Source organism: Macadamia integrifolia, chromosome 7 (assembly GCF_013358625.1).
Source record: "Macadamia integrifolia cultivar HAES 741 chromosome 7, SCU_Mint_v3, whole genome shotgun sequence".
Lineage (NCBI taxonomy): Eukaryota > Viridiplantae > Streptophyta > Magnoliopsida > Proteales > Proteaceae > Macadamia > Macadamia integrifolia.
The window spans coordinates 24,471,088-24,481,486 of NC_056563.1; the positions used below are offsets into that span (position 1 = coordinate 24,471,088).

A 10,399-nucleotide genomic window follows, 5' to 3' on the forward strand; every position below is an offset into this window, starting at 1 on the left:
TGACTGCTGAGATACATATTTAAATTCCATTGGCAATGTAATTCTGAAAAATAACACATGATAGCCACGCGGCTTACTTTAGCACTACGGAGTTTGAATACAAATTTTGAAATTTCTGGGAATGGAATTTCACAAATCAGAACCATCAGATCGACTCCAAACCCCAAAAAAACCAATCTATCGATTTAGTTCATATATGGAAAATCACTTTTGGTAGCCTGTGATGAAGTTTTACCTGCCTGGAAACAAAAAAAAAGACAACGCAACTTCTGATCTGCCTCTGTTCATTCAAATATGGATTTATGTTCCGAAAGCTGCGAATATAACCACATACATCCACAAGAAGGCTGCCTTCAAAATCTAAACACTAAAAGCTCCCAAATCAAGTTGTGGGATGGGTATGTGATTAAAAAGACAGGCTTCCCCAGTGGCGTAATGGACCATGCATTAATCACGATAAGGTATTGTGCTGTTCATGGCACGCATGGATTGAGATGGACACTTACATATGAAGCCAATGCCTAAGCAGCCGACCATGCTCATTTTCTAAAGGAAACAGAACACATCAGCAAATGATGGATCAAAAGTCTGCAAACTCAAGGGAGAAAGGTGTCACCCTACATCAGACAGGTTCCACTAGCCTTTCTTCCACTTCTCTTCAATATTAACAGTTTGTTCTCACTGGGGCAGGGATAGAGTAAGTACACATCTATAACCTGAGAAAGTACTAACCAAGTGCAAATGTCAAGATATTTTCCAAATCCACTCTAAAGATGACTCGTTACGTACTCCATTAGTCAGTGAATAAGATGCTTCGCTTTTAACTATATTGGCAGCTAAGCTGGGGGTATACCTCATTCAATTCTCACCATAGAAAAGGCGGTGAGTGGGGGAGCAGCAGCCTTCCATCTGTATGACACAAGAAGAGAAAAGGAAATCAGAGTGGTAACATGAAATATATGATTGAAAAGAAAAATCCAGTTGCTAGACACTACGGTATACAAAAAGTCAGTGCCCACATTGGTTTCACAATAGAAATGTCAAACAGAAAATAATTATTCCCGATCAAGAAAGCAAAGGATATCCAGGAACAGTAATAGGAATGTCAAAGAGTGAGCAAGTCAAGAACAGATGAAGATAATAGGAGCCAGCCAGGACTATTTCAACTTGTGGCTCTCAGGTACCCTTTTTTGTCAAAACAAAAGTTTCTGAAGGTGTCATCCTCCTACCCTCCTATGTGTGCATGTATACTTCCGATAACAAAATTTGGTGGTGCTGAAAAACCTGTGCCAGGAAAACCCGTCTCCTAGCTAACTAATAAGAGGGGGTTGTGACTTCACTGACTTGTGAGTTTGGAGAGGGGTTGCTAAGCTAAGACAAAGTTCAGAAGAATAAATCATGTTAAATGGCCATCAGAAGACACCTCACACCCACATGAAGGTCAAAAACTATAATCCTTCTTCAGTGTTTCATGAACCACCCCCTCCCCCCATGGATGTGTTTCATGAAACATTCAAGAAAGACTAGAGTTCACTGACAATCGAAACAAACCCGACATTCAAAGTTTAAACATCACATTTCATCCATTTGAAACAAAAATTGCACCCCTCTAATAATTGCATCTGCCCCCTGTACCATAGAAATATATAGTACTCACTCTCTCCCTGGTCACCTCTTCTGTAAAGTCACACGTTCACCGTCTTTCTGCTTACATCAATCCAGTGTTTCTAGCAACATGGTTTCCCTGATTCCTCATAGAGCCCTCAATATGCAGAATGAATTGTACCTTGTGACTATCCCTCGTCTCATCACCGTATCAGCACAATCTCGAAACTCCAACAATACCACTATTTCTTGTTCAATCATTCATAGAACTTGACATAATTCACCTCAAAATCCCCATTTTTCTACTACAGAGCATCTGGTTGTATAACTGTCTTATAAAATCTTCTGTCAACTTCATAGATGCGTCAAATGTACACAACTACAAAGCTACATTTCCACTTTATCCATTTTGTCGCTTACCCTGTGGACAATATCCTCCATTAGGTTGTGCACTTTATCCATTTTGTCCTTAACATCTGTTCTCCGTCTAGCCTATCTAGCTACTCAGAATCCTAGGTTACTCTTCAGAATTCTACATTCAACAAGAACAAAACAGGTTCAGCTGAAAATTTTTACCATAAATTTGCAACAAGTTGTAACAATTTATGCAGCAAAAATTGTATTTCAAACTTCTTGTGGTGCACCACTTGGACAATGTACTGCTATAGCCTCCAAGGCTCAAAATGTAATACAAATTTGTCAAGTTTTAAAATTTCTTTTCTAACCCCAGTAAGTTTCTCAACCAACCATCTTTTTCCCAAAAACTATCATCATTTCATTCTCCATTTTAATGTATGGCAAGGATACAAAGGACCTAACCCCAGGTAGGATCTTGTACATGATCAAATCGGGTTAATGAATCGCAGCCATATTCACAAATCAAGTCCTTGATATGGGTTCAGAATTGAATCAATCAAAAACCAGACCAGACCTTGGATCAGCATCAAACCCCAATCTTGTACCAGGTTTTGGATGCTGATTCAGACTTCAAAATTCAGCCACAATACCCAGATCATGGTGACCGAAATTCCGGCAGAATTCTGAAGAAACACAGAATCACAAGCAAATATTTGAAGACGTTCACTGCAGCTGTGATTTCACATGCATTCTATCACCAATCGATTGCAGGGACAGAACTTGAATACAACTTCAAATGGTCTCAACAGATCAGCAAATCCCGAAATCAACTTCACACTCAGAAATTGACCAAAGAAACAGAAAATAGAGAAGATAGAAGATAGGAATAGGATAACTAGATTGAGTCTCACTCACTCCTGGGCCTCTCACCCATAGGTATTTCACCCTCTCAACGCATCTCACCTTTCAACTGAGTCGCACAGCTTCATGAAGAAACGTCAATTATTCATTATCACAAATCATCTCCAGCTAATGGCTATTACAAATATATTTAATGGAAACCCAATAAAAGTCCTAATCTATCAAGGAAATCAAATCCTAACCTACCCTCTAATTTCAGAATTACATATAAGATAACTAATAATAAAACCAAAACAAAAACCTATCTAATTAGTTTCTAATTCCAGTTTGTTTGCTTCATTAGATTCTAACTATGTTTCAAATCTCTACCCTCTACTATATAAAGAGGTGCTGCTGTACACAAATCACACTTGATTACTAAATGAATTTGCAGCTTTGCTTGCTCCTTAATTCTGTGAAAGAATTGTTTCCACAGCTGAGATAGCTATGGTTGAGAGATCCAGGTTGGAGAAAGTCCATCCCACCCACATCTATCCCATATTTGTTCTTTGTTTCTCTTTGTTCTACTTTGTGTGAGAGTGATTGAGAGTAAATACTAGTTGTTTGAAGACCTGAAGACCATCAATCAAATCAGCTTGAAGATCAGCCAGTAGAAGGAATTGATACTAGCTGTTGTCAAGGTTTTGAGGCCTGATCAACTTCCATCAGATCTCCCAATCCGGTAGTCATCTTTCAAGACCCTTCAAAGGGTTTGTAGAGCATCCTAGGAGGCTCCTTCGAACAAAATTTCAGCCATCTGCCCGTCACAAGTTATATCCCAATTCAGCTTCTAAACCCTAATTTTGGGTAGGCTCTAGAAAGTGAATGGTTTCCTAACCCCTTGGAGGATCTGAGCCATATTTAGAGGACTGATTGAAGGTGTTCCTAGCTACAGTTGACCCAAATTTGAGGCTCATCCAAGCCCCAGTTTGTGAGTAATCAATTTTCTTTTTATTTCAGCCCATTCTCTCTTATCTTAGTAGTTCTTCTTGGATCCCAGATCGGAAACCTAAAAAAACCTGGGGTTATTTGCTGAGGTGAATAACCTTACATCATAGGGATTTTAGACTCAGTCCAAATTTCAGCTAGATCTGATGGCTGGTTTGCTTAATCCAAAAATAATGGAGTATTTGAACTTTTAGAACAAGTAGGATTCTAGTTGCAGAAAATTGCAGAGATAGACTTACTTGTTAACGGCATTGATTAAATAATAAGATTAGAAAACCAATAATCAGCAGTAGCATAAGCACTGTTATAGTTGTCGAGGCAATCCAAAGTAGTGGAGGGTGCCTTAGCGCTTAGGTGACAAGGCGTCCAAGGGGTATTTTTTTTTTTCCCCTTTGTTCTATCATTATTTAGTATGCTACATACACGATATACCTCATTACCATAAAAAATCAACATTAAGCCACATCAAGTCATAAAAAATCAACATTAAGCCACATCAAGTCATAAAAAATCAACATTAAGCCACATCAAGTCATAAAAAATCAACATTAAGTCACATATTGTCGTAAAAAATCAACACTTGGAGAAATGTTCTTGCTCTCTAACAAGTTTGATTGGTCAAATGATTTTATTTTTACATAAGACTTTTGTATTAGGTAATAAGCAAAGCACAAAACCAGCTTTTCAACAAGTCTAAGATTATTTAAATCTGACAAAGTTATGTTCCGGTCAAACTTATTCTAAAGTGCGTGAATGCTGTTAAAATCACCTGATTGAAAATAATTTTATAGACATCAAAATAAATGATTATTTTACCACACTTTTAGTTTTTAGCAATGCTTTTATCATGATAAGATTTATGAAATTTTCATAATTGAAAAAAAAAAAACCCCAGCACTTGAAAGTTGAAAATCGTCCCTACAACAAAAATCTAGGTTTTGTTCCTAGCCTAGGGGTTTACTTTTTATCCTTTTGGAATTTGATTTGAAACTAATTTTATTGGATTCAAATAAGGGCTATTTATTTATTTATGAATAATATCTTAAGTGAATGTCATTTACTTAAATGATATTTGGCATAAATAAGTGCTAGACCAAAGCCTTGCTACAAGGCGACAATCACCTAGACCTCAAACAAACCCCCTAGACGACGCCTTGACAACTATGAGAACATTAGCATAGACAGATCAATCCAAGCTTCACACCGCAAGGTGTCAATTGGATCAAACATCAATCCTTTTCCTTGATCAAACACAAGAGGTTCTTCAACAGAGAAGAGAGCAACTACTTTATTTACCAAATTTGTGTACAATGCTAGCCCCACTCCCCCCTTATAACCTTAATTAGAAAACTCAAAAATACACTAAAAAAAAAACTAAAATGGAAGGACCCAGCACAATCCTTGACTGATTGGAAAACCTAAACTGACTAGGAAACTAAAATAACTAAGAAAATAGACTCAAAACATGGCTGAACTTATAGACTCCTAATCTAGCCTAACTAAAACACTTAGTAGCAAGTAAATAAAGAAACGACACATTAACTTAACTACTACCGCATTGCCTAGCCTATACCTATATTAAAGGCCCATTAAAGTGGCCCATTATAAAGAAAACTCATGGAACTAAAGGTCCAACACATGTAGAACACATCTCAAAGCTTAATTCTGAAAAAAATAAGCCCATAAGGTGATTTAACTGCATCACCACAGAGTATCTTGTACACGACCAAATCACCTTTATGGGCTTATTTTTTGAGCAGTACGGCTGTGATTTCACATGCATTCTATCACCAATCGATTTCAGAGACAGAACTTGAATAGAACTTCAAATGATCTCAACAGATCAGCAAATCTCGAAATCAACTTCACACACTCAGAAATCGACCAAAGAAACAGAAAATAGAGAGTATAGAAGATAGGAATAAGATAACTAGATTGAGCATCTCACTCACTCCCGGGCCTCTCACCCATAGGTATCTCACCCTCTCAAGGCACCTCACCTTTCAACTGAGTCACACAGTTTCATGAAGAAAACTTCAATTGTTCATTATCTCACACTGTCTTCAGCTAATGTCCATTACAAATATATTTAAGGAAAACCCAAAAAATTCCTAACCAGTCTAGGAAATCAAATCATAACCAACCTTCTAATTTCAGAATTACATATAGGTTAACTAATAAAACCAAAACAAAAACAAATCCCAATAGAAACCAACCTAATTATAACAGCTATAGGAGTCCTCATATTGGCGATTGAGTCTTCAATTCGTATTCAACAGCTGGCTGTGGGGCCCACCTGATCACAAAATATTCTCCTAATCAATATCTGCTCAATTCTGGAAAATAACCCCCTTCATGACAGGCTGGCTGATAGCTAATGACAGTCTCCAAAAACTAATCAATAGCCTCATAATGTGCTGGAAAACTGCTCAATATAATAGGAAATAGGACAGAAAATATCTCCTTAAATAACTGTGATCTCGTACTTTAATTCTGGAAATAGATCCCCTTTTATGGGCAAAAATAAATGGATAAGAATAAACCCAGAATTAACAAGGTACATGGACATGCTAGTCGATCTACGTCAGCTCTCCTCATCTTTAAAAAACTCATCCACGAGTTTGGTAGAAATGTCAAATCAGACTAGCACGGTCAGCCTTCAATGGGAAGTAGATTTCAGCAAACGTTAATCTTATCTACCACCCCTCCTTCGCTCTAATACCAAATAATGTCAGACGAGGACATGAAAGCACGGTTTAAGAATTCGGTGAGATATCGCTATTTGAAAATGGTGAGACGAGATGAGGCAATACATAAAAAGTGCAATATCTCGGTCGAGATCTCAGTGAATATCTCAATCTCGACTCGTCCCAAGACCAAATCACATGGGGTATATACATAATTTCAACCCTCAACTCGCTCCACCTCGACACATCTTGCCTATCTTGCCTTGCTGTGAAGAAAAATGAACTTCTCGTGGATTTTCTTGTCAAATTTCTCCTCTACAGTGTAGATTAACAACTTCAACACTTGGAGGTTGAAGATTATCACTTCATCATCAACCTTTAGAGATCCTTTTCTTCTCGAGAGCAGCTTTAGGTAAAAATAAATTCTCAAAACCATTCTTTTTATCGATATTAGGGGCAAGATCAAGATCTTAAACCTTGCATGAAAGGCCCAACTCCAAGCAGGAACCTTCTAACTTCAGAATTATATATAAGTTAACTAATAAAACCAAAACATAAACAAATCCCAATAGAAACCTACCTAACTATAACAGCTGTAGAAGTCCTCCATGTATTGGCAATTGAGTCTTCAATTTGTATTCACCAGCTGGCTGTGGGCTCACTTGATCATAAAATATCCTCCCAATAAATATCTGTTCAATTCTGGAAAATGACCCCTTCATGACAGGCTGGGCAATAGGTAATGAGAGTCCAAAAACTAATCAATCACCCCATAATGTGTTGGAAAACTGCTAGACATAATAGGAAATAGGACAGGAAATATCTCCTTAAATAACTGTGATCTCCTACTTTAGTTCTGAAAATAAACCCCCTTTTATGCTGCAGGACAATACCTCTCTTTGGGGCAAAAATCAATGGGTTTGAGAAAACCCAGATTTTGGACCAGATACATGCTAGTCGATCTGTATCACATCTGGCGCAGGAAATTAAATTAATTATCCATAGTTCACATCCATAATGTAATCTGACGTAGTTAGCTACTATTTTGACATGTAATGCTCTACTTCTGGACTGGACAATTCTAAAATTCTAGTCCATCACAATCCTTGAGGAACAAAAAGCTTGTGAGGATCTCTAGTCATCATTGTCTAGTACGAACAGCCACCTGAAGCATATTTCAAATTCAGTGTTCAGCGTACAAATCTGGCTTTCTTTGACATTGCAGTCCAACTTCTCGCATTTAATGGACATCAGAAGGCAATAAAAGCAGAAGAGATTAAAATAACAAGAACTGCAAGCAAAGCATAAAAAAAATGGGTGTTGCGAGATCAGCTACCACATCCAAGTCATCCTGCTCCAGCTTTCTACCTTCACAGTACAGTACAGTTCAACATCAAGGTATTGTACCAAAGAAGTATATTATAGGTAATTGGTGAAACTGAGTTTCTCTTGAATTAGCATCCATAGCCACTACCTGGTGAAGGGAAAGCCAGAAGCCAAAAGATAGACACCACTATATAGATATCATGGTGGACAAGAATGTAAGCAAACCACAGGTAAAAACTAGCTTGAAAAGAAAATGTGAATGGATGGGTGTACATCAGTGAGAGAATACTTGCCTATGTAAGCAGAGACTTCAAACGAGATATACTCAATCCATTGTGACGTGGCATGACCCCCCCTCCGAATATTCAGGATCCCATCAACTCATGCAGGAAGAACTTGTTCATTTTGAAGGTGGCTGGACTATCTCGACCAGAGAATATAGTATAGAAGAACTAAAAACCATATTAACAATAAATATATGGAGCAAGACAAGAAACCTACAGAATACAAACCATTAACTAAATAGGGGAGATCTGAAGGAATATCTAGGTGATTATATCCAGATTTATCCAGCAACTCTTGGATGCCCATATCCAAACTCGAAGTGGATGCCCATGTCCAAACTCGAAGCACCACGATAGCAACAATCTCAATACCATTACAATGATTAAGATCCAGAAAAGCTCTTAATATCAGTCAGTCAGTCTTAAATATTGCCCTGCTCTATTTGTAGCCAATCGAATCCAAGTGACCACTTATTTCCTTTCAACATCAAAAGATAATTAAGCCTCAAATCCACTCTCCAATGGACAAATAATAAAAATGAAGAGCAAATTTCAACCAAAACCAGAACTTTTCTTGCTCAAATCAGATATTTGTAAGCTCAGACCTTGGCATATCCATGCATATTTTGGGCATTAATTCACAGCTACAGTTGCCAATTTAAAGACTGGCTTAATGGTGTATAGTATCAAATCCAAAGTCATAGAAACAACTGTAAAAGATACCAAGTTGACATTCAAGACTTGTAGTTACCAAGTTAGCAACATTTTAATCCTCAAGGAACTTGAAATTCAACACGTAAGATCAGTGCATCCTAGTCCATAGCAATGGAGATCATTAAAGAAGCAACGAACAGCAGATGATTGTGAAATTGCCCATTATCTTCAATCACAGCTGGGGATTGTGAAGCGGCACATTATTTAATACCTAAGTGATAAGACTACTACAAAAAGCCCACCACCAATTCTGCTCCATATCTTCAGAGGCCACACAAAAGCAATGACTATCAAAAAGCACTTCATATGCAAGAACTCCAATAAGGGGCAATTCACTGACCATTACTCAGCAACCCTTACTGCAAATTTCCAGACCATCAATCATACCAAAAGTGCGCCACAATATGACTCAGTGACAGTCATAAAAAGATATACTCAAATAATCAACAACAGCCACTCCACCAATAATAGAAACCTGAAGATCCTCAAAGCAAAGTCTTTGGCACTTAAAGACACTTCATGATAAACATATTCGATACTTCACGCCATCCCACATACAAATGCGAGTACACATTTAAAAAAAATAGATAATCCGAACTCCATAATACATAGCCTCTACTTTAACAAGATCTTCTCACTACAATATAAAAAAATATGCACTATTTAAGTAACATAAGTCAAGGTCAATGGCAATGGCAATAGAAATCCAAATGGTAGTATGCCCAAGGAATATCTCCTACTCTCCTAGGGAACAGAACTTGAGTCAAATACCCTACTTTAAATTTCACAGTAACCATTCATTTGGGGGGGGGGGGTGGAACAGCAGCACATTACAACTCCTATTTGAGCAAAGTTTCTGATTTGCTAAGAACATTCTATTAATAGATAATTGATGCCACATGCACCTATTGATAAACATGAGACTTCTAGACCTTTCAGTCCCAGGGAACAGGAAAGCAACAAAATAGCAGATGCACTTCGTCCACTTCAAATGGAAAATATCCTGATCTCAGCGACGGGCAGCGCGGGGATTCTCAAGCCCCCATGAACCAGAGCCAGCACCATAAAAAGGACCCTTGTCAGCAATACCCTGCAAAAATTTATAGAGAATGTGACAAATTGAGAATAGATAACATACTCCCCATTAGGAATTAGAAAACTACAAAAAAAGAGAAATTCAAAGAGGTATATAAGCATCCATACCAGATGAGCCCCATATCCATTCCCATAAGCAGAAGGAAACCCTCCATCAGGACTGTTGAGTTTTTTCCCGTAAACTCCACCTTGAGTCACCATACATCCACATAATAAGCAAGGGGGCAACAACAAGCCAAAAATTATAAAACAGTCATTATGCTATCTTTTGTTTGCCACATAACATGAACAATATGGAAATATATGTTTGTCACATAACCGTAGGCAGCGAAACATACAGGAACACATAATTTTCATAGAATGATTTAATGAAAAACTGATGAAACAAATAGGATTCATAAAGCAGGGGTATTAATTGCAACAAAAGGTTTCCAGCTAACCCAATTGTGTGTGTAAATAATGCCTATAAAGAGAAATAAAAAA

The 10,399-nt window shown here is 37.6% G+C and overlaps 2 long non-coding RNA genes across 2 annotated transcripts; both read right to left on the bottom strand.

Annotated features, from left to right (window-relative positions):
* LOC122083505 lies at nucleotides 1-7,538 on the bottom strand. Its single transcript, XR_006141663.1, has 2 exons — nucleotides 6,027-7,538; nucleotides 1-909 (listed from the first exon to the last, which is right to left on the bottom strand). It is a non-coding gene; the product is annotated as an uncharacterized LOC122083505 (long non-coding RNA).
* Nucleotides 7,539-9,409: 1,871 nt separating this feature from the next.
* On the bottom strand, nucleotides 9,410-10,105 carry LOC122083504. The gene is made up of 2 exons (XR_006141662.1): nucleotides 10,025-10,105; nucleotides 9,410-9,911 (listed from the first exon to the last, which is right to left on the bottom strand). It is a non-coding gene; the product is annotated as an uncharacterized LOC122083504 (long non-coding RNA).
* Nucleotides 10,106-10,399: the final 294 nt, after the last annotated feature.